Here is a 19,926-nt window from a genome sequence, read left to right on the forward strand (position 1 = left end):
ATGCACTTGAACAAAAAAGAACAGTACTGACAATAAACTCGAATCCATGTATTCTGGTTTGAACAATCCATATTTAGAATAATATCTGATATGTGTTGGTAATACATAACATTCTGTCACCAATGGATTTAGGAAAGGACATGTTGCCCACATATAAAGTAATTTCTCTTTTTTCCACTTGGACACGTGTATCATTAAAATACCAATATTCTACAAGAAACCTTTATCTAATAAACAATTAAGACATTTACTTCTGCCAACCCGCTGCGGGGTTCACACTTGAAAAGTTTAATCGTGTTCGCTAAGGAAAAGATAAAACAGAACCACAATGACCAGTAGCTGAAAATTAGATCACAACATTTTTCTTTTTTACAGGGGGGGAAATGCTTTCACATTTATTTGTCTTGCACGTTTGAATGGCCTACAGTGTTAGCAGCATGAGAAAAATACATTTCAATGTGTTAATTAGCTTTCTCACGGAGCACAGATGATCTCAGTGCACAGTGACTGAGTACAGATACATTCAGTGGCCGATATTGCCATCATCAGCTCAGTGTGCTTTTAGTCATTAAAATGCACATGTAGACATGGATTGAGTCCTACATCAAACAACGACTACAGATGCACTCAGTCTGCTGATGTGGAATGAGCAGATATGGATTTTGGCGCATTAGTGTGATACCCTTACTGCCCATTGTTTTTACCACATATTTTAACACTGGGACGTTTATTGTGTATACCTGTGTGCTTTTAATTCAATCCCTTTATGGTAAAGCACACTTCTGCCAGTGCGTACTTTGATTACAAAGGAAGGTTAAGGGGTTGGGCAAAAGTGAATGTTTTATTTCATTTTAGGTGGCACAGTTGCAATCTGCCATAGATTCACTGTTGTGCATACCTCTCCATTTAGTTGTTGGACTGGAAAGTGTAGTTTTTTAGCCTAGGTCGATTGGTGACGATATGCCTATAGTGGGCTTAGGGTAAAGCTCTTTCAACCACTGGCTTGAGTCAGGCTCTATCAGCTGTTGGCTTGAGGAATCATCAGTTACAGTTAAGAACTTCCCAGCGCAGAGCAATTTTGCATTACAATGCATGTTTTACATCCAAAACACACACAAGCCTTGACATTGTGTCACATGACATACTTTAAGTTGTGCATGCACTGTATGGAGGAAGCATGTTTAACTGAAGCAGGGTTTTATGAGTGCTTTTTCCATGACTCGAGTGTGAGCCGTTCACTAATGTGGATCTAATTGCTTTTTGGTTATCATGTCAGTCGGCTGTCTTTGGGTCAGGCCACCCTGATGTGATAAAAAAACAAACCTCTAGTATCTCCAAAATACCATTAGTAACATCACCACAATATCCCCATTGCCAGTCCTAAACCTGTAGGAATAATATCAACACCGCCAACCTGTAGGAATAATATCAACACCGCCAGCAATGCCACTACCCCACTAAAGTCGCTGCATTGCGTGAACGGATGGGGGCTGACAGTGCTAAACCTACTTGGATATGGAGCTGCTTTGCTCCCTCCCTGTGCAGGTGCAATTTAGGATTCCATGCTGCGACGCACACCCTTCCTCCATATTGCCTTCTGTAAAGGGGGGAGGGATCTTCCATTACAAAAACTATCCTTTAACTTTTTTTCCTGCTTTGTTATGTTTTCTGAACAGTGCAGCACACATGCAAAGTAGGATAAACAAACAGAAATGAAAATAGTTCTCCTCGCTGTGCCTGCATAATATTTTGGCATAAACGCTTGTCTGCAAATTTTTGCCCATAGGGTTTTGTGTCAAAGCCCATGGGTGATTGGTTGGAATGCTCATGTACCACCCATGGAATGCCCTTTGACGCAGAGTAACGCATAGCAGTGCATTCTGCAAGTTTGCATTACTTGGGGAAACTGACTAATGCAAATCTAGATTTGCTTTACAAAAATAGTGCAAAGCATGAATAAATCTGGGCCCAATGATCACACACTAGTGAAGACTGTAAATAGCTTGTTTTTAACAAAAGAGAAGTTGTACACCATAGTATCGAGTTCGAGACCATTTTTGATGGGATGAGGACAGAAGCCCTGCTACATTTTAAGCCCACTGCAGTGCAAAACTAGTTCTTTTACTCCGGTCCAGCAAGAACCTCTTTCAGAAGGTATTATGGATGAGGATAGATAATGACATGTATAGCCTTCAGTAATGTGGGAGCAAACCCCCTCCTTTTCCAAAGTAAGCGCAGCTGAAGAGCCATGAAAGGTGGAATCAAGCGTGCAGCAGAACGTGTGGCAGGGGTCTATGACCTCACAGGCTCTTGACAGAAAGACTCTGGTGAATGGGAAATGGTGGCAGGGCAGCATTGTCAAGCTCGGTTCGGGGGTCCGCGGCATACATGAGTTACTAGGCCCCAACCGTAGGTTTGAGGTCTTTTACCACTGATGCCCTTGGCCCAGACCCATTACAGCTCTGCAACCTGGGCACCAAGTGCACCCCCTTAGTGCTTGACACTCAAGGTACATGTGGGTGAACAACCCAAGGCGTATTCAGGGACTTGGACTCCACAGTGCACACAATACCCTGCACCCTCTCAGGCCCCCCACCCCAGTACTCCCCCACACGAACACAGAATGTCCAACTAGTTCTTAGGGAGCACCCAGGGCTGGTGTCAATCACTGTTAGTCAGATATTTAACATCTATCAGGGTCTCTCCCTAACCCCAGTCAGTGATGTCTTTGGGTACTCTCTCAAGCCTACAGTCTCTTGTGTTCTCCAATCTTTTTCCCCATGCCCGGGCTTTGTTAAATGGATTGTTGAAATAAGTCACATTTGCTCGTGAATGCAGGTACTTATTGAGGTTTCTCCTGCTTGGTCATGTCCCCCTTCTGAGATGCCTTTGCTTGGGCACAGTGGCGGGCCGCAGTCCTGGCTGGCAGCAGAAAAGTACCGTCTGGTAAGGAGCAGCCCTCAGGCCCCAACAAACCAGCCCTCCCAAATGAGTGGACAGCCTAGTAATAGGGCGTTCCATCCCATCGAGGCCCCAGTGCGGGTCAAAGGTCAAGTTGAGGCATGCTGGCATGGTATGTCAGACTCGTAGGAGCTGCTTGGAGCCGCGCCCATCACACAATGAGCAGCACAGCTGGGCTGGGCACACGAGTGGCACATTGTTGGTACATAGGCGCACTGACCCTACTTATGCTCCATTGCTTGCCCCTCCTCCTGGTGGTGGTCGTCTGTAAGGGCACCTCCAACACCCTTCCTAGCAGTATCCTGGCTGCCGCTCAGACAGGCAGTGTCATCTAGGTTCCCCGCTAGGCTTACTCTTGTGCAGGTCCCAGCGAGAGTACCCCTCTCTCTCAATATCGGCACTCCATCTTCCTGGGCAGATTGTCAGCAGCAAGTTGCAGACTGCTGGGGTGATGTGCCCTCATCCCTGGAACGCTGGCACTCCGAGCCCCCATCCCTGGACAGTGGAAGTTCCTCCCACCCCTCGTGGCCCATGAGAAGTCTTGGAGCACTGAGGGGAGCCTCCCGCCACGTCTTATACTGTCTACTCACACACAGTTACTTAAAGTCTTGGCCTCAGCACTGGAGTTCTAGTCAGTTCCATCTTCTGGTTTATTGGCTTCCAGGCAAGTCAGCAGGAAGGAGAGGGGGTCGGGAGGCTCTCTCTGACTGGCAGAAAGGCACGAGCATCTTTTAGAATTACAACCATCCAACCATTATGGATAGCAGTTTTGGCTGGAGAAATGCAGGCCCTAGTTACTGGAAAGGCCAGTCTTACTCCACAAAAGGACCACCGTCGCCAGTTCTCACAACTATCTAGACCAATGGGCCTGCTTCTGTCACGGAGAAAAGGGCATGACTCGGCAGCAGTCTCCTGCTGTATCCCTAATGAGACCCCCTGTCACTACACACGCACACCTTGGAGTCTGGAGTGTTCCGGAAGCTTCTGCGATGCCAGCAATATGCTAGCTTGGTCTGGCCGGCTCCCCTACCCAAGCTTATGCATAGGGATCAAGACGGATTCTGCAGTGTCAATACCACAGTACGCATGCTCTTTGTACACATACTACACACCGAAGCATGTATCCATTCCTCATGCTACACTCTCACACAGGTATGTAGGGCAGGACCCCCCGCTGTAACGAACAGAACAACATGTGGACAGTGAGGCCCACGCCAGAAGCAGGTCAGAAGGCCTGCCTGCGAATAGGAGTTTACGCCAGCGCAGTCAGTTTCCTGAAGCCCGGAGAGCAGGCGGTACTCACACTCACCAAGAAAGGCCCCTTCGGCGCACCCACTCAAAGCACAGAGCTGCAGTCACTACCTTACTTGGGGATTATCTGCGCACACACGATGGCTGTGTGTGCTGAATCCACTAATCTCCAGAGACTCACATGCACGTTCACTTAGAGCAGAGGCTTAAATTAGCAAATCATTTCATGGAGATATTCTGATCTAGACCTGTTCACCAAAAACAGAGAGCAAAACATGGTAAATACCTCAAATGCAGCAGTTGATGACAAAGGTACTTGGTTAGGGCTTCCATGGGGCTGATTTTAAAGCCCCACCGAGACGAGAGAACAGCAGACATTTTTCTTAAAAGCAGTACAGTAAAACTATGCAATAATAAATATTTATATAGAAAATAATACTACTATTTCTATGTGCAATGAATAATGCATGTCTACTCCCCAATTTATGGATATTCCATTTATCAACTCTGGAAGGATGAAAGGCTGGGTTGACCGTGTTCAAATTCGATTAAGAAGTTATGCTTAGTGCACATTACTAATTTGATTACTTTAAACTGAGTAGTAGTAAAATCACATAAGTGCATAAAAGCGGCAAAAGTGAAGTTTGAAGTGCAATGTAAAAAACACATATTGCAATTATTTCTGCAGCCACCACCCAGCCAACAGAGGCATATTAACAGATGACTACCTCCCCAGATCTTAGCTGGACAGGAAGTGTCTGGCCCTCCTCCACTTCTTGCCTGACATCTATTTTGTCTCCTCAGTGGAAGGTGTGGGGCAACATAGCTGACATACTGCGGTGACTTGGGTGTAGACTGCATGCTGTGACCAGTTAAATGTCCAGAGCAGAAACAAGAAGGTGTAAGAAAGATTATAGGCTGCTAGAAACTCCACCCTCCAGTAAATCATCAGCGTAGCAAAAATTGTAGAGGAATCTGAATTTTGTATGAAAGAGATGAAACAGTCAGACCTTAGAAGATGAACTGAAGTGAATTTTGTCTAAAAACATTTATGTCTTCTTTTAAAGCTTTTAGGAGTGGAGACCCAAAACGTAGGAAAAGTTGTACAAAAATGGCATCTGCAAAATCCAATTCTGTGTATCAGAGATAGTGATTCAAGGGCTAGCATGGGTGTGGGAGTGTTTCCAGTAAAGCACATTTCAAAGGATGTTTTACTAGAGGTAAATACTTCAGCAAGTGTGAGAAAAGAAGTCAGATTGTTAGGGTTTGCAAGAACCAAAGTAGAGTATGAGTAACAGTAGTGTAGGAGGGGAAAGAAGATTATAGTGGTCGAATCTAAATTCTTGTGCACAGAGAACAAGGAAGAAATAAAAGTCCCAGACCAAAGGCAATGTTTACAATTGATGATAGAGAAGTTGAATTAATGGTACATCTGGGGACAATGAATACTAATATCTCAAATGAATTGATTGTGGCCCAATGAAGAGTTATAGTCTAGGGACATAAACCCAAAGAAGTATGGAGGTGAAGATATAAATGTGCATGGAATTGAACATTGTATATTACCTGGGGGCTGAAAGAAAAGTTTACATTGCAGAAACTGGGCCAATGATCCTGTGGTGGATGCATCAATGTGATTTACATGTTGTTCTTTGTTCCAGGTCATCTGAACAATGGTTAATTGTACAGGAGGGGTCAGTCCTTGAAGGAATTAAATATTATGACTCCTTTCAGGAGTAGATAGGACTGTTTGTAGGATAGAGAAGGGACATGAAATCAAGCCAAGAGAGGGCACTGTACTGCCATGGGACATGGGAAGAGAAAGACTCCAGTAGCAGTGATAAGTGTAGTTAAAAGCAATCTGGAAGGTATGGAAAGGGAAGGCATCACAGAGGCAGAGGAGCACTGGAGAGGCTCACCCAGATTGGTATGACTAAAAATGCCAACAGGCACTTAAGGTTTTGTGTGAATTTGAGAAGTCTCATTCACATAAAACATAATTCTGGATAGCTTCTCATTACCAAATATTTCGGAACATAAATTTAATTATATTACTACTCAATAATGCTAGGTATTTCTCAAGACTTGATTTAAAGGCAGCTTACCATCAGATTCATCCGCATCCCAAAGTCAAACTCCCTTACTACTTTTATAACTATGGTAGGTACAAATCAGTGCAATAGGTTGCCTGTTGCCTTGGCACCATTTGAACAGTGTCAGACTCTTCCTTGAAGACATTTTAATGTTTGGTTCAACAGAAAAGGAATACTATCATGCATTGGAAGAGGTTCTTTAAATATTAGGAAAGGTTGGTCTTCCACATAGGCAATGCAAGTGTCAATTTCTGTTACAAGAAATTGAATATTAGCAATACATCATTTTGGGTAGGTGAGTAAATCCAAAATGACACTTAGGGCCTGATTTAGAGTTTTGCAGATGGAGTTACTCTGTCATAAATGTGACAGATATCCTGTCTGCCATATTACAATTCCATTACAGCCTACGGAACTTGTAATAGGGCAGACAGGATATCCGTCATGTTTGTGATGGAGTAACCCCTCTGCTAAACTCTAAATCAGGCCCTTAGTTAAGTCTATTTGATTAGTGCCTTCACCTCAAGTGAGTTAAGTTTTAAGTTAAGTTAAGTTTAAGTTTAAGTTTATTGACACAGTTAATTAAAACCATCGCAATTCCAAAATACATAATGACATAAAACTTTGCCTTCTCATTATATTAGTAGAGACCCATAAAAACATCAAAGCTTATTTAAAACTGAAACATGGCATGGTAAAGAGTTGTGCATATCTAAAATGTTCACCACTAATTCCAAAACTTGGTCTTAAACTTAACCTTAGGACTTTCTTGCTCCCTTACAAACCCTATTATAGTAGATGAGTGAAGCTGAGCGAGCATCCTAAATAGTACCTAGGGCTGTTTCCTGGCTTGAAACTAATCATAAAATGATGGCCCTTGCACACTCGGCTTCAGCTTTATTCACTAATTCTTTCTGGGCCTGAACCATGAATTTGGTCCCTAAACAAGAAAACAGGATTGAAAGTCCGCTAAGCCAGCTAATAATGGGCAATCTAAATGAGCGTATGTTCAGTGTCTTTAAAATGTTTTTCAGATAAAATGTCCTGTGGCTTAGCAAAGCCGGGCACACACAAAAAATATGTTCTAATGACTCTTGACTGTACCCATACAATCGAAAGGAATGTGTCAGGTCCTGCTGTTTCCTTGAAGGGACCATATCCTTTGTTTCCATCAACCCAAAGTGGAAAAGCATGAACCGATGTTTCAGCGACTGGTTGAAGGTTGCTGCTAGATATTCCTGTGCCCGTAAAGTTTTGTATGATATTATTATAGTCCAGGCGTGCTGTCTACTTGCCAGTTTTTGTTTGTCAGAATTTAAAGATTTATTTTTAGTGACAGCGTTTGCCTTCCGAAAAAACTCCTTTTTGTCCGAGATCAGGTCCCAGGCTTCTAGCCAACCTAGTGCTGTAATGCAGTTATTTAAGTGATGACCCCAGGTGCTTTTATCATTGTGACGCTGTTGCTCCTCAATTTCCATCCAACATAAGTTGTTTAGTGTACCAGCCTCAGCTGCACCCATCCTCCAGCATAGCTTAATGAAGCCACATCTACTCTGAAATTCATAGTTTTTCAGACCCAATTCTAAAGGAACCTGAGCTGGAGATACTAGTCGTGTTATCTGAAAAACTGTTTTGTAAGCCTTCGTTTGGACTTGATTGATAAAAACTGCCTCCTTCCCCAGCATGATTTCGGTGCCATAAGTGATGGTGGGCATTAGCCGCTCTGCTAAGACTGAAAGCAGGTGAGTGTATCAAGGGCAGCTCAGTTTTTGTTTTAGAACTTTAAAACCGTAGGTCAATGAGAGGGCTTTTGCTTGAGCGACAGCAAGCTGCGGCTTGAAAGTCAAGAGACGGTCCATAGTGAATCCCAAGTACTTGTATGTGGGTGCAACCTCCACCCGGAATCCATTTATGAACCTCAAGTGAAAGATCAATTATGCTCCTTTTTGGGACATACAGAATATTATCCCAAATTCTTAAATAATTTTGCAACTAAGATAGAGGCTATGAGAGACCTGTTAAGGAAAGTGAAAGAAATCAAGTAGTCTGAGATGAAGAAAGGGAAATTTGAGTGAATTAAGAGAGATATATTGGGAGTGAAAATATTCCCTCAATTTCACCTTAAAGCTATAGTAATCTCGACAGTGTATGCATGCACATACAGTCTTAGAGCTGTATTTTCTCAAATATGGAGTGGTGTTGAAAAACCAGTAGAAATTCCCTCTAGATCCCTTAGAGCATCTGAGCATAACTATGCTGCTATAGAGAGGAAAGCACTTGCAGCCACCTGGGGTGCAGAATGCCTTTGCACATATCTGTGGAGCATCTCCTTCAGATTCAGGACTCAATTCAAAATGTTTCTGAAGGCACTAGAGCCGGGAGGTGCAAGTCAAGTTTCAGCAAGGTTAGCGATATTTGCTGTCAGGTTACAAGAGATTCGGTACGAGTTGGAGTTTGTAGATGGTTTGAGACATGAGCAAGCTGACTCCCTCTCCAGACTGCCACTGAACTGGGGTGAAACAGATCACACATCTTTAAACAGTAACATCTTGGAGTGGCAGTGGTGAGCGTGGAAGGCGCAGTAGAGGAAGAAGGTGGAACGGTTTTGCATGAGGAATGGGAAAGAGCTATGCGGATGATATTATTTTGCAAAACGTAGCTAATTCTGTAAAGATGGGGTGGAAGAGGGAATGAGATTTGAACCCCAATTTACGATGTTATGGTAAAATGAAGGGCGAATTGTGACTCACGCTAATCGAAGTGGGGCTATAGGCAAGTCACAGTTTGAGATAATGAGAGGAAGAGAGACAAAAAAGAAGCGATTTCTCATTTGGTTGGAAGCAGGTGGCAGAAAAAAGAGTAAAAAGAAGGTAGATACGTGGAGGGCAGAGGGACTGTACATAGAGTTAAACCTGGAGATTGGACCAAGATCAAGTTAAGTAGGAGAGGCGAAGGTCCCAACATAGTTTTTGACCCGCTGGGTGTAGAAACCTTGCATACTTGGTATGTTGTGTTGAAGGCGGACAGACATGGAAGTGGAGATTAGAGGTCCTTTATTGTAAAAAGGAGCAACACTGGTGAGGTTTGCCTTAGAGTCTGTGAGGGGGAGTGGCGGACAACGCAGCAGTATGATGAAAGCTGAGGACCTTGAGCGTGGATTGCAAGAGGCGCGTGGCCGCAATGTGGTAAAAGGTAGGCTGGAAGAAAGTATTCCCACCAAATTTTGTGTTGTCGTAAATAGTAAGCTTTTTTGAGGGACTTTCAGTCGTATAATACCTGCACAACTACATTTGCTTCTGTGTTGAATTTTTCTGGAGTCAGAGAACTTCGTAAGTGAACGTGTTGGAAGCGAGTTCCATTTTTAATGTAATTTGTTTCTGTTATATACAGAGAAGACATGTTATCATGGAGTGACCTGGGGGAGAATTGCACTAGGGTTTTTGTGTCACTGAGTTTATGATATAGGGATTTTGAAGTCTGCTTCCTGCCCTGTAGTAATATAGAACCGAGAAATGCCCCCTCGTGGGAGTTTCATCTGTTGGGGTTGGAGAGAGAGGTATTGCAAAGGAGATTGAGGCGGCGGCTGGGCAGGCTGCTGGGCTTCACCGTTATTTGAAATAAAGCTTGATTATTTGTACTGCAGCTATTTTGATCGTATCATGTCACTGGCCCACAGTGGAAGTGAAAATCGAGCACAAAGAATATGTCAGATCCCTTTAGGGACACAAACACTGATGTGTCGGATGACAGCTTAGGGAGTCATGCACAGAGATACGGGCCCAGCTTTGCATTGTGGCCTTTATGAACCAACATAATATAGCAAAGCTGTATCTCTCACTGTTAACCCATTTGCAAGCAAAGAGAATGTTGCAGACACAGCCAGGAGACCAGGGATCCTTCCTCTCAAGCAGTCCACGGGAATCAAAGAAAAGCCCAAAGCATTAGGAAGGAGAAACACAGGAAAGCACATTCTGATGGAAAAAAGATGTGATAATAAGTGCAGAAAAACATGCAGCAGGGCCTGGCATGACACAAGATGAGTAAATGGCAAGCGTTGCCATACTGGGACCTTTCGTACAGTTCCACACGGACCGGAAGGATTATTGTACACACCTAAGGTCGGTAGTCAACATTTTCCTGGCTTCTCATGTCAGCCAAGCTATGGAATTACCCACTTTACCCAAAGTAAGTGTCAAAAGATCACTAATATACAGTTTAGCTAGGAGAAAGAGATCCTAGAGGATTACACACATTTTCTTGCACACATTATAAAAATAAAAAAAAACAGAAGGGGCGTCCCACTAGGTGGGGTGTGAGCTGCCACAGGCATCGTATTGCTTAGGATAAACAGCTGCACACACACGCAGACGCCGTTCTAGAAAAGCTCTGTGTCTGCTAGAGTCCGCTTTCCATTTCTTTCCATAATACATTGCGATGTCATTGTGTTCCAGGATGGGGCTCTGGGCATTGTATTTTTGTGAGGTGATGCCTGGAGCTGGTCCTGGCGACGTCTTCCTGTAGTTGTTTAATCAGCACTAAACCTGGCTCTCGCGGAGTTCTTTACACACGATAAAGCAACTGGCTACACGGACCTCCGCTCACACTCTAATGTCGCATTATTTATTGTATTATAGGTGGGACCATCTGCACTAAAAAACATGTTTAGTCCTGCTCCAGTCGTTGGCCCCTCTTCCACAATGGATGCCGTCCGATTCTCAGTGCGCAACATGTGCATCTGTAACAGATTAATGCAGCCGAATAAATACATTTTGGGTTCGGGGAACCTCTAATCACATTTTAGAAAAATAAATAGTCTTTTCCAACTCGAGCACTAAGAGGCAGGATACCACAGCATGTGCACAAGATACTATCCATACTGCCAAACAATTGCCACAAGTAACAAGTTTCTTAATTGGTTTATGTATAGTACATTGAAACCAATGGTTTTATCGCTGTATAACACATAAATACAAGCCATCATGGGCCACACCCCCCCCGCCACTAGGGACGAATGCTAGCTTCACGGACGTCTTCAAATACTTTAGATCTTAGACGTTCATTTTGCTGTTCTAGGTTTGCCTTTATCTTGTTTAGTGAATTTATTTTGTTTATTTGGGCAAGAAGACAAATCTTTCTTCTCTCCACCAACTCCAGCTAACCACCAGTAATACTACAGAAGGGTCTCTCATGGGTGTGTTTTTCTTAATTTTAATTCCTGGTGGATTAAAAGCAGAACGTATTGTAGGCTTCTGGCTCTTTATATGATATTCCAAACTGAGATATATCGTGCAAAGAGTCCAGGGATTCCTTTACTAGTGGACAGGGTTTGCTTTAGCAATTCCAAGATACTCATTTAAGGTGGTAGTGCGGTTGAGCATCCTTAGGCTTATCAGTCAATCAATCAATCAACATTTATAAAGCGCAACTTATCACCCAATGGGTCTCAAGGTGCTAGCTGATGGATGTGGGTCAGTCAAAGAGCCAGGCCTTGAGGTCCTTCCTGAACTGAGCCAGCGAGGGGGATTGCCTGAGGTGGAGCTTCATCGTGTTCCAGGTCTGCACGGTAAGGTAGGAAAAGTATCTTCCTCCAGCCGTGTTCTTACGGACCCTGGGGATGGTGGTGAGGGCCAGTTGAGCAGAGTGGAGTTGCCTGGAGGGTATGTAGAAGGAGAGGCAGTGGTTGAGGTAGGCGGTCTGATGTGAAGGGACAGGTACGCATGTGTCAGGAGCTTGAAAGTGATGCGTTAGTTTGCGGGGAGCCAGTGGAGGTCTCTTTGGTGGGCAGAGATGTCCAGGATCAGTCTGGCCACGGTGTACTGTATTCTCTGAAGTCTAGTTTGGAGTTTCTTGTTGATTCCGGCACAGAGTAATTGCGTGAAACAACCTAGTAGATAAATTCATGTTAGAGAAAAAGATATGACGGCATTTTACTGCTGCTGCAAATGTGAAGACTTCAGGTCTAGTTATGCTAACACAAGAAATACAATGCATTAATATCACCATTAATAAAATACATAATATGCAAACGTATGAGTTCAACATTAATAATATCCCATCCAAATGTGTAAAAGCAATTAATGAATAATTGCAGACTTTATTAATACATCAGATTAAGGCCCTCATTACAACCCTGGTGGTAAATGCCACCCACCAGCATACCGTGACCGCGGCGGTAATACGCTACAGGTATTATGACCCACACAGAGAAATCCGCCACTATACAGACACCAACTCAAGTCTGCCACACCAAAGGTCAGTGATAAACTGGTGGTACCAAAACCCATACCATTACGCCAACAGGAATACGCCCACAGTATCACGACCCACGAATCACCACAGTGGTCTTTCAACCGCGGTAAATCATTGGCAGTACACTGCGCCTCACTCAAAATATGCACACACTTACAAAACACCACCACATTGGACAATTCAAACTACACACACCTGACACACATACACACACCACACCCACACCAATATAAAACACACACCCACATTACCCACAACCCCTTACGACCCAAAGGATTTGACAACTGAGAGAGAGACAAGGCAGGAGCGCCCACTCAATCGGAGGCACAGGACACCATCATCCATACACCATCCACGCACCTCACACCACACACCACAACACATCACCCCACACATCCTCACACCTACCACTCACACCACATCCATGGCACCCCAAAGACACCCCAGGTTTTCTGAGGAGAAGCTAAGGGTCATGGTGGAGGAAATCATCCGGGTAGAGCCACAGCTATTCAGATCACAGGTGCAGCAGACGTCCATTGCAAGGAAGATGGAGCTATGGCGGAGAATCGTGGACAGGGTCAACACTGTGGGACAGCAACCAAGAACAAGGGATGACATCAGGAAGAGGTGGAAAGACCTACGGGGTAAGGTGCGTTCCGTGGTTGCAAGACACCCCAGGTAGCAGTACAGAGGACTGGCGGTGGACCCCACCTCCTCCCCCACAGCTAACAACATGGGAGGAGCAAGTCTTGGCAATAATGCATCCTGAGGGCCTCGCAGGAGTAGCAGGAGGACTGGACTCTGGTAAGTCAAATCTTTACTACTAAATCCCCCACCCTACCTGCATGCCATCACAAACTCCTACCCCTACCCTCACCCCCATCACTCCACCACCTCACATATACTCCACCATCACAACCCACCCATCCCAATACCAAGCCCTGCATGCAACACCAATGCATGGACACCCATCACCACAGCATGTCCATCACAGAGATTCACCCAGCACAAAAATCCACCACAAACACAAGGTCAAGCTGACAGGGAATTCACAATCATACAGGGAAACACACCCATGCACAAGATGGCACATGCAGATACATTAACACTGCATTTGCATCCCCACAGGACCCCTACTCACCGTCACCGGACAGGAGGTGCCAGCTACAACCAGTCCACCCCCTGAAGAGGCCCACAGTGATGACAGCAGCTCTGCATGCCTGGATCAGGATGACCAGCCTGGCCCATCAGGGACCTCTGGATAGTCGGTTCCCCTGCCACAGTTCCAACCCACCACAGAGCCTCCCCACTCAGGAAACACCAGCACAGCACCCACCCAGCGGGCCCATGCCACTGTCCCCAGGACACATCAATCAGCAGTGTGTCCACCACTACAGGGACCCCAGGCAACCCCACAAACACAGGACGATCAGGAACCTGGGGTTAGTGGCAGTGGGCACACGGTTCAGGGGATAGAGGCACAGGACAACAGGGAAGCTGGGAGGACTGCTGTGTGACAGGGGGAGGACAGGCCCAGGGAACCCACTCTCCACGAGGCTCTCTCCAACATCCTGGGAGAATACCACCATTCCCAGGAGACCATGGGCCAGATACTGGCCAAGCTGCAGGAGACCCAGCGGCTGGGCTAGGGATCAGGAATTACCTAAGAAACATCTACACCATCCTGGTCACCATTGCAGGGGTGCTGGGTGACATGGCCAAGACCATGAGGGAGGCAGTGGCACAACAACAGGCCCCTGACACTAGCCACACAGATGAACAGCCCTCCACCTCCGCTGGCGCTAGTGGACAGGAGGCACTGCCACAGGACCAACAGGCCACTAGCACCCCACCCCCTGCAGAAGGAGAACCACCCCGCAAATGGTCCCTGCGATCCAGGCAGAAGGCAGAGAACATTGCCAAGACCCCGCCAGGAAATAAGACTCTCCTGATTGTCACCCTTCTGTGCCACTATGTCACCCTGTCCACCTTGAACTGCCATTACTCCCCTTCCTATGCCCCCTTGGACAATGCACCTGTGATACCAAGAGACTGGACTCTAACTGGACCTTCCTCCACCATCACCCCTCCCCATTGCACATCCCCTCTACTTATTAGCACTGAAATAAACACTCTTTGATCAAATACAAGTACAGAGTCTGTCAATTGATTGCAAAATGTATTAGGTGAACAAGCTGTAAACATTTCCATCCGTATGTCCAGTTATATATACATTGGTATGACCTGTAGTGGGTAGCAGTACACATAGCAGGAACCAGAGTGGGGCACATGGATCTGAAAATAGAGATGACAAAGGGTAAAGTCAGTGGCCAGAGACATAGGGTAATAGGCTGTCTTGTACAATGTCCAACAGTTAACTGAAATGTAATATGAATGTACTATGTCTTACCTGTGTGTCACTGGAAGTAATGCAGAATAATGTTGCTCCTGTTGTCGACATCTTCTTCCTCTGCTTCCTCTTCCTCACTGTCCACAGGCTCCACCGCTGCCACAACACCATCTCCAGACTCATCCTCCTGCAGAAAAGGCACCTGGTGTCTCAAGGCCAGGTTGTGCAACATGAACAGGCAACGATGATCTGGCACACCTTCTTGGGTGAGTAGTACAGGGCTCCACCAGTCAGATGGAGGCCGGAGGTCCGTTCTATAATCATTCTTGTATGCCCATGTGCCTCATTGTAACGTTCCTCTGCCCTTGTCCTGGCATTCCTCACTAGGGGCAGTAGCCATGAGAGGTTGGGGTAACCAGAGTCACCTGCAAATATTGAGGGATACCTGTTAGGCACACACTAACCCTTAGGGACAACCCCATACCCAGACACCTACTCATACTGTGTGGGGACCTTGGGCTCACCTATTAGCTACACCCGGTGCCTCTGGAGTTGGCCCATCACATATGGGATGCTGCTATTCCTCAAGATAAAGGCGTCATGCACAGAGCCAGGATATTTGGCATTCACATGGGAGATGTACTGTTCCGCCAAACACACCATCTGCACATTCGTAGAGTGATAGCTTTTTCTATTCCTGAAAACTTGCTCATTTCTCCGGGGTGGGGGGACAAATGCCACATGTGTACCTTCAATGGCACCTATGATGTTGGGGATATGTCCCAGGGCATAAAAGTCAGCTTTCACTGTGGCCAAATCGTCCACCTGGGGGAACACGATGTAGCTGCGCATGTGTTTTAGCAGGGCTGACAACACTCTGGTCAACATGTTGGAGAACATTGGCTGAGACATTCCTGATGCCATGGCAACTGTTGTTTGGAAGGGACCACTTGCCAGGAAATGGAGCACTGACAGAACTTGCACTAGAGGGGGGATACCAGTGGGCTGCCAGATAGCTGACATCAGATCTGGCTCCAATTGGGCACACAGTTCCTGGATTGTGGCACGATCAAGTCTGTAGGTAATGATAATGTGTCTGTCCTCCATTGTTGCAAGGTCCACCAGGGGTCTGTACACCAGAGGATGCCGCCATCTCATATGCAGCCTCAGCGGTTGGAGCCTATGGAAGAGAACAGTGAGCAGAGGGTCACATTCCCACATCTATTGCACTAATGCTGTTTTTTTAACTTTACAGAAACAAAATGTGAATCCTAAAATCATTTGCCATGCCAATGTCTGCTGTGACGCAGTTATGTGCCATGCCCTGTAGCCCCCTGAAATGGCAGATGCCTGACCTGTGAGGAGGGACAAGTGGAAATGAGGTAATTGCACTGGCGTTGTGCGCACCGCCGCGCAATTTCGCATTGGTTATCATTGGGCCCTATGGGTTCCAGGAGCCAATGGCGATGTACGCCGGAGGTGACGGTACGCACCGCCACAGACGTCACTGCCATTTTCTATCTATCCACTCACTTGCTACCTGGCCATCAACAAGAGAGGACCTACACTGCACATGCTGCTTTGACCTGTGTCTGGAAGCGACAATGGCTCGAGTGTCTGGGGAAAGGGCCCCTGCTTTCACTGCAGAGGAGTTGGAGAAACTGGTGGATGGGGTCCTACCCCAGTACCAGTTACTCTACTGTCCTCCAGACAAACAGGTGAGTACACTGTGAGCATGATGCGTGGGCCATGACTGTCTGGAGTGCTGTGTGTGTAAGCCACATGTTGGGGGGGGCTGAGGGGTCCTGGCCAGAGTGCAGCATTTAAGGTGGTCCATGTATGTGCGTCAGGGGATGGGTGGGATCTTGTGGGCAATGAGTGTGATGGTCCGGACGGGTGACTAATTCCCTTTTCTGCTGTCTTTTCCCTGCAGGTCAGTGCCCACCAGAAAAAGGGTATTTGGCGTGCCATCGCCAAGGAGGTGCGGACCCTGGGGGTCTTTGACAGGCAGAGCTCCCACTGCTGCAAGAGGTGGGAGGACCTGCGCCGCTGGGCAAAGAAGACTGCGGATGCCCAGCTGGAGCTGGCCTCCCAATGAGGAAGGGGGGGCCCATCGTACCATGACCCCCCTGATGTTCCGCATCCTGGCGGTGGCCTATCCGGAGTTGGATGGGCGCTTGAAGGCATCACAGCAGCCACAAGGGGGTGAGTACTGAATCTTACTCCTGCTGTGCGCACATTAAGAGTTACCTGGGTGGGGGCTATTTGTGCCCCTAGGCTAGGGCGAAGATGGCAGGGTAGGTCCCTTGTTGGGCAGGCTCTGAGGCACACCTACACCAATAGTGTTAGTTGGCATCTACTACTGGGCAGGGTACTTTGGGATTCTGGGGTGCAGCTGATGGTGTTAGGCATTGTACCCCATGGGCTGGTGGCTATCTTAGGAACTGGTTGGCCTGCTCCCTGTGTGTTGTGTCCGCCAACGGTAGTGTTGTTGTTGGCATTGACCAAGTGTATCCTCTGTCTCTCCCAACCTTTTTGTTTTGTCACCCTGTCCTTATGTGCATTAACATCATCTGGCGGAGGAGCAGAGGCACCGGCGACGGAGGGAGCTGCATCCCACATGGGCCTGGAGGCCGAATCCACCGAGGGTGAGGGCACCAGTGGGACGGAGGGGAGCTCTATGACTGGGACAGGAGGGGACACCACAGACAGCGACTCCTCCTCCGATGGCAGCTCCCTGGCCATGGCGGACACCTCTGTGCCCACCCAAACAACAGGTACAGCCGCCACCCTCCCTACCAGCACCGCCCTCCCAGCAGCCCCTCAGCATGTTTCCCGTACCCGCTCACCCAGGGGGGTGGGCATCTTCTTTGCCCCAGGCACCTCAGGCCCTGCCCCAGTCAGCCCTGCTGCCCTCAGTGAGGAGGCTATTGCCCTACTGAGATCCCTCACTGTTGGGCAGTCAACCATTCTGAATGCCGCCCAGGGTGTCGAGAGGCATTTGCAACAAACAGATGCATACCTGGAGGGCATTCACTCTGGCGTGGCAGCCCAGCAGAGAGCATTTCAGGCTCTGGCCTCAGCACTGATGGCAGCCATTGTCCCTGTCTCTAGCCTTCCCCCTCCAACTTCCTCTACCCAGTCCCAATCCCCTCGACCCCAGCCTATCCCAAGCACATCTTCAGACCAGCATGTACACAAGACAACACACAGGAGTGGTTCAGGCAAACACAAGCACCACACATCATCCCACAGGCACTCACACAAGCACCATCCCCATGCAGACACACCAACATCCTCTGCCTCTACTGTGTCCCCCTCCTCCTTGTCATCCACCTCCCTCCAAGTATCATCTCCTCTCACACCTGCATGCACTACATCCTCATCCACTACCGCCATCACCAGCACGCCCATCATAACACACCCCTCACGAGCAATCACCACCCCCACAACCATACGTCCCCTGTGTCCTCTCCCACTGTGTCTGTAACCCTTCCTCCCAAAGTACACAAACGCAAGCACACACCCACCCAACATCCACCGACCTCACAACAGCATCCAGCACACGCACCTTCACCCAAACTCAGCAGACAGACACCTCCTACAATCACTTCTTCTTTCTCCACTCCCAAACCTTCTCCCTCGTCCCGCCCCAGTGTGTCTAAAAAACTTTTCCTAGCTAACATTGACCTGTTCCCTACCCCTCCCCCTGTCATTCCACTCAGCCTAGGGTGCCCAGAACTCAGCACGCCACCTCAGCCACCAAGTCGCCGTCCAATGTGGACCCTGCAGCTCCCAGAGGCTCAAGGGGGCACCCATCAGGAAAGCCAGTGTACCACCAACCCCTGCAAAGGACCAAACCATACCGCCATCTGCCAAGGTGAAGAAGGGGCTAGCATGCAGCAGGGGCATGGATGACAACTCACCCAGCAAGGCCTCCTCCAAACCTCCAGCTGACAGAGCCAAGGACAAAACATCATCAGCCAAGGTGGGGAAGGGGCAAAAAACCGAAGGCAAGGCACTTCAGCCGACGGAGGATGCAGGTGAAGCCCTGGTGCCCACCAGCAGAACCTCCAGCCCCACCACCTGCACCACGTGCAGCACCGCCAGCAGCCCCCGCAAGTACTGCCACCTGCACCGCCGCTGCCACCACTACTGTCAGCAGCAGCATCCCCAGTGGGCAGGCGTCCGAGGCTGAATGAGAAGGGCTGGAGCCTCCCTCCACCACTGGCAGCACCGGCACCTGCACCACGGCCAGCACCACCAGCAGCCCCGCGGCAAGCACCGCCACCTGCACTGCTGACAGTAGCACCACTACCAGCAGCAACCTCAGTGGGCGGCCGACCGAGGCTGCAGGGGATGGGCTGGAGCCTCCCCCCACCACTGCCAGCACCGACACCAGCACCGCCACTGCCACCACTGAGCATCCGTCACCGTCGGCAGACAGTGTGTAGTCCTGCCTCCATGGGCTGTTGTGCGTCCTGGCCCCTGCAAAGCATGTGGGTGTGACATCCAGGTGAGAGATTGTGACCTTGCACTCCCCAAGATCTGCATCAAAGGGCACAATGCCCCCTCCAGGACCAGTGGGAGAAGCCATCCACTCACCCTAACCTTGGCAGGATGACGCAGACTGGGCACAAAGCCCCTCCAGAACCAGTGGAGAAAGGCATCCACTCACCCAATCCTTGGCAGGATGAAGCACACTGGGCACAAAACCCCCACCAGAACCAGTGGAGAAGCCACCCACTTGAGAGACTGTGGCCTTGTACTCCCCAGGACCAAGCAGAGGGCAAACCACCCACTTGAGAGACTGTGGCTTTGCACTCCCCAGGACCAGGCAGTGGGCAAACCACCCACTTGAGAGACTGCGGCTTTGCACTCCCAGGACATCGCTGTGGGCATGTAGCTCCCTCCAGGAGCAGTGGTGTTGTCCCATCTTCCAGCTGAGGTGCCCCCCCTTCCCCATCCTTCTGAGGTGCCTGTGTGTGTTTACGACCTGATGCCCCTGCAGTGTTCTCTCCG

This window comes from Pleurodeles waltl, chromosome 12 (assembly GCF_031143425.1).
Source record: "Pleurodeles waltl isolate 20211129_DDA chromosome 12, aPleWal1.hap1.20221129, whole genome shotgun sequence".
NCBI lineage: Eukaryota > Metazoa > Chordata > Amphibia > Caudata > Salamandridae > Pleurodeles > Pleurodeles waltl.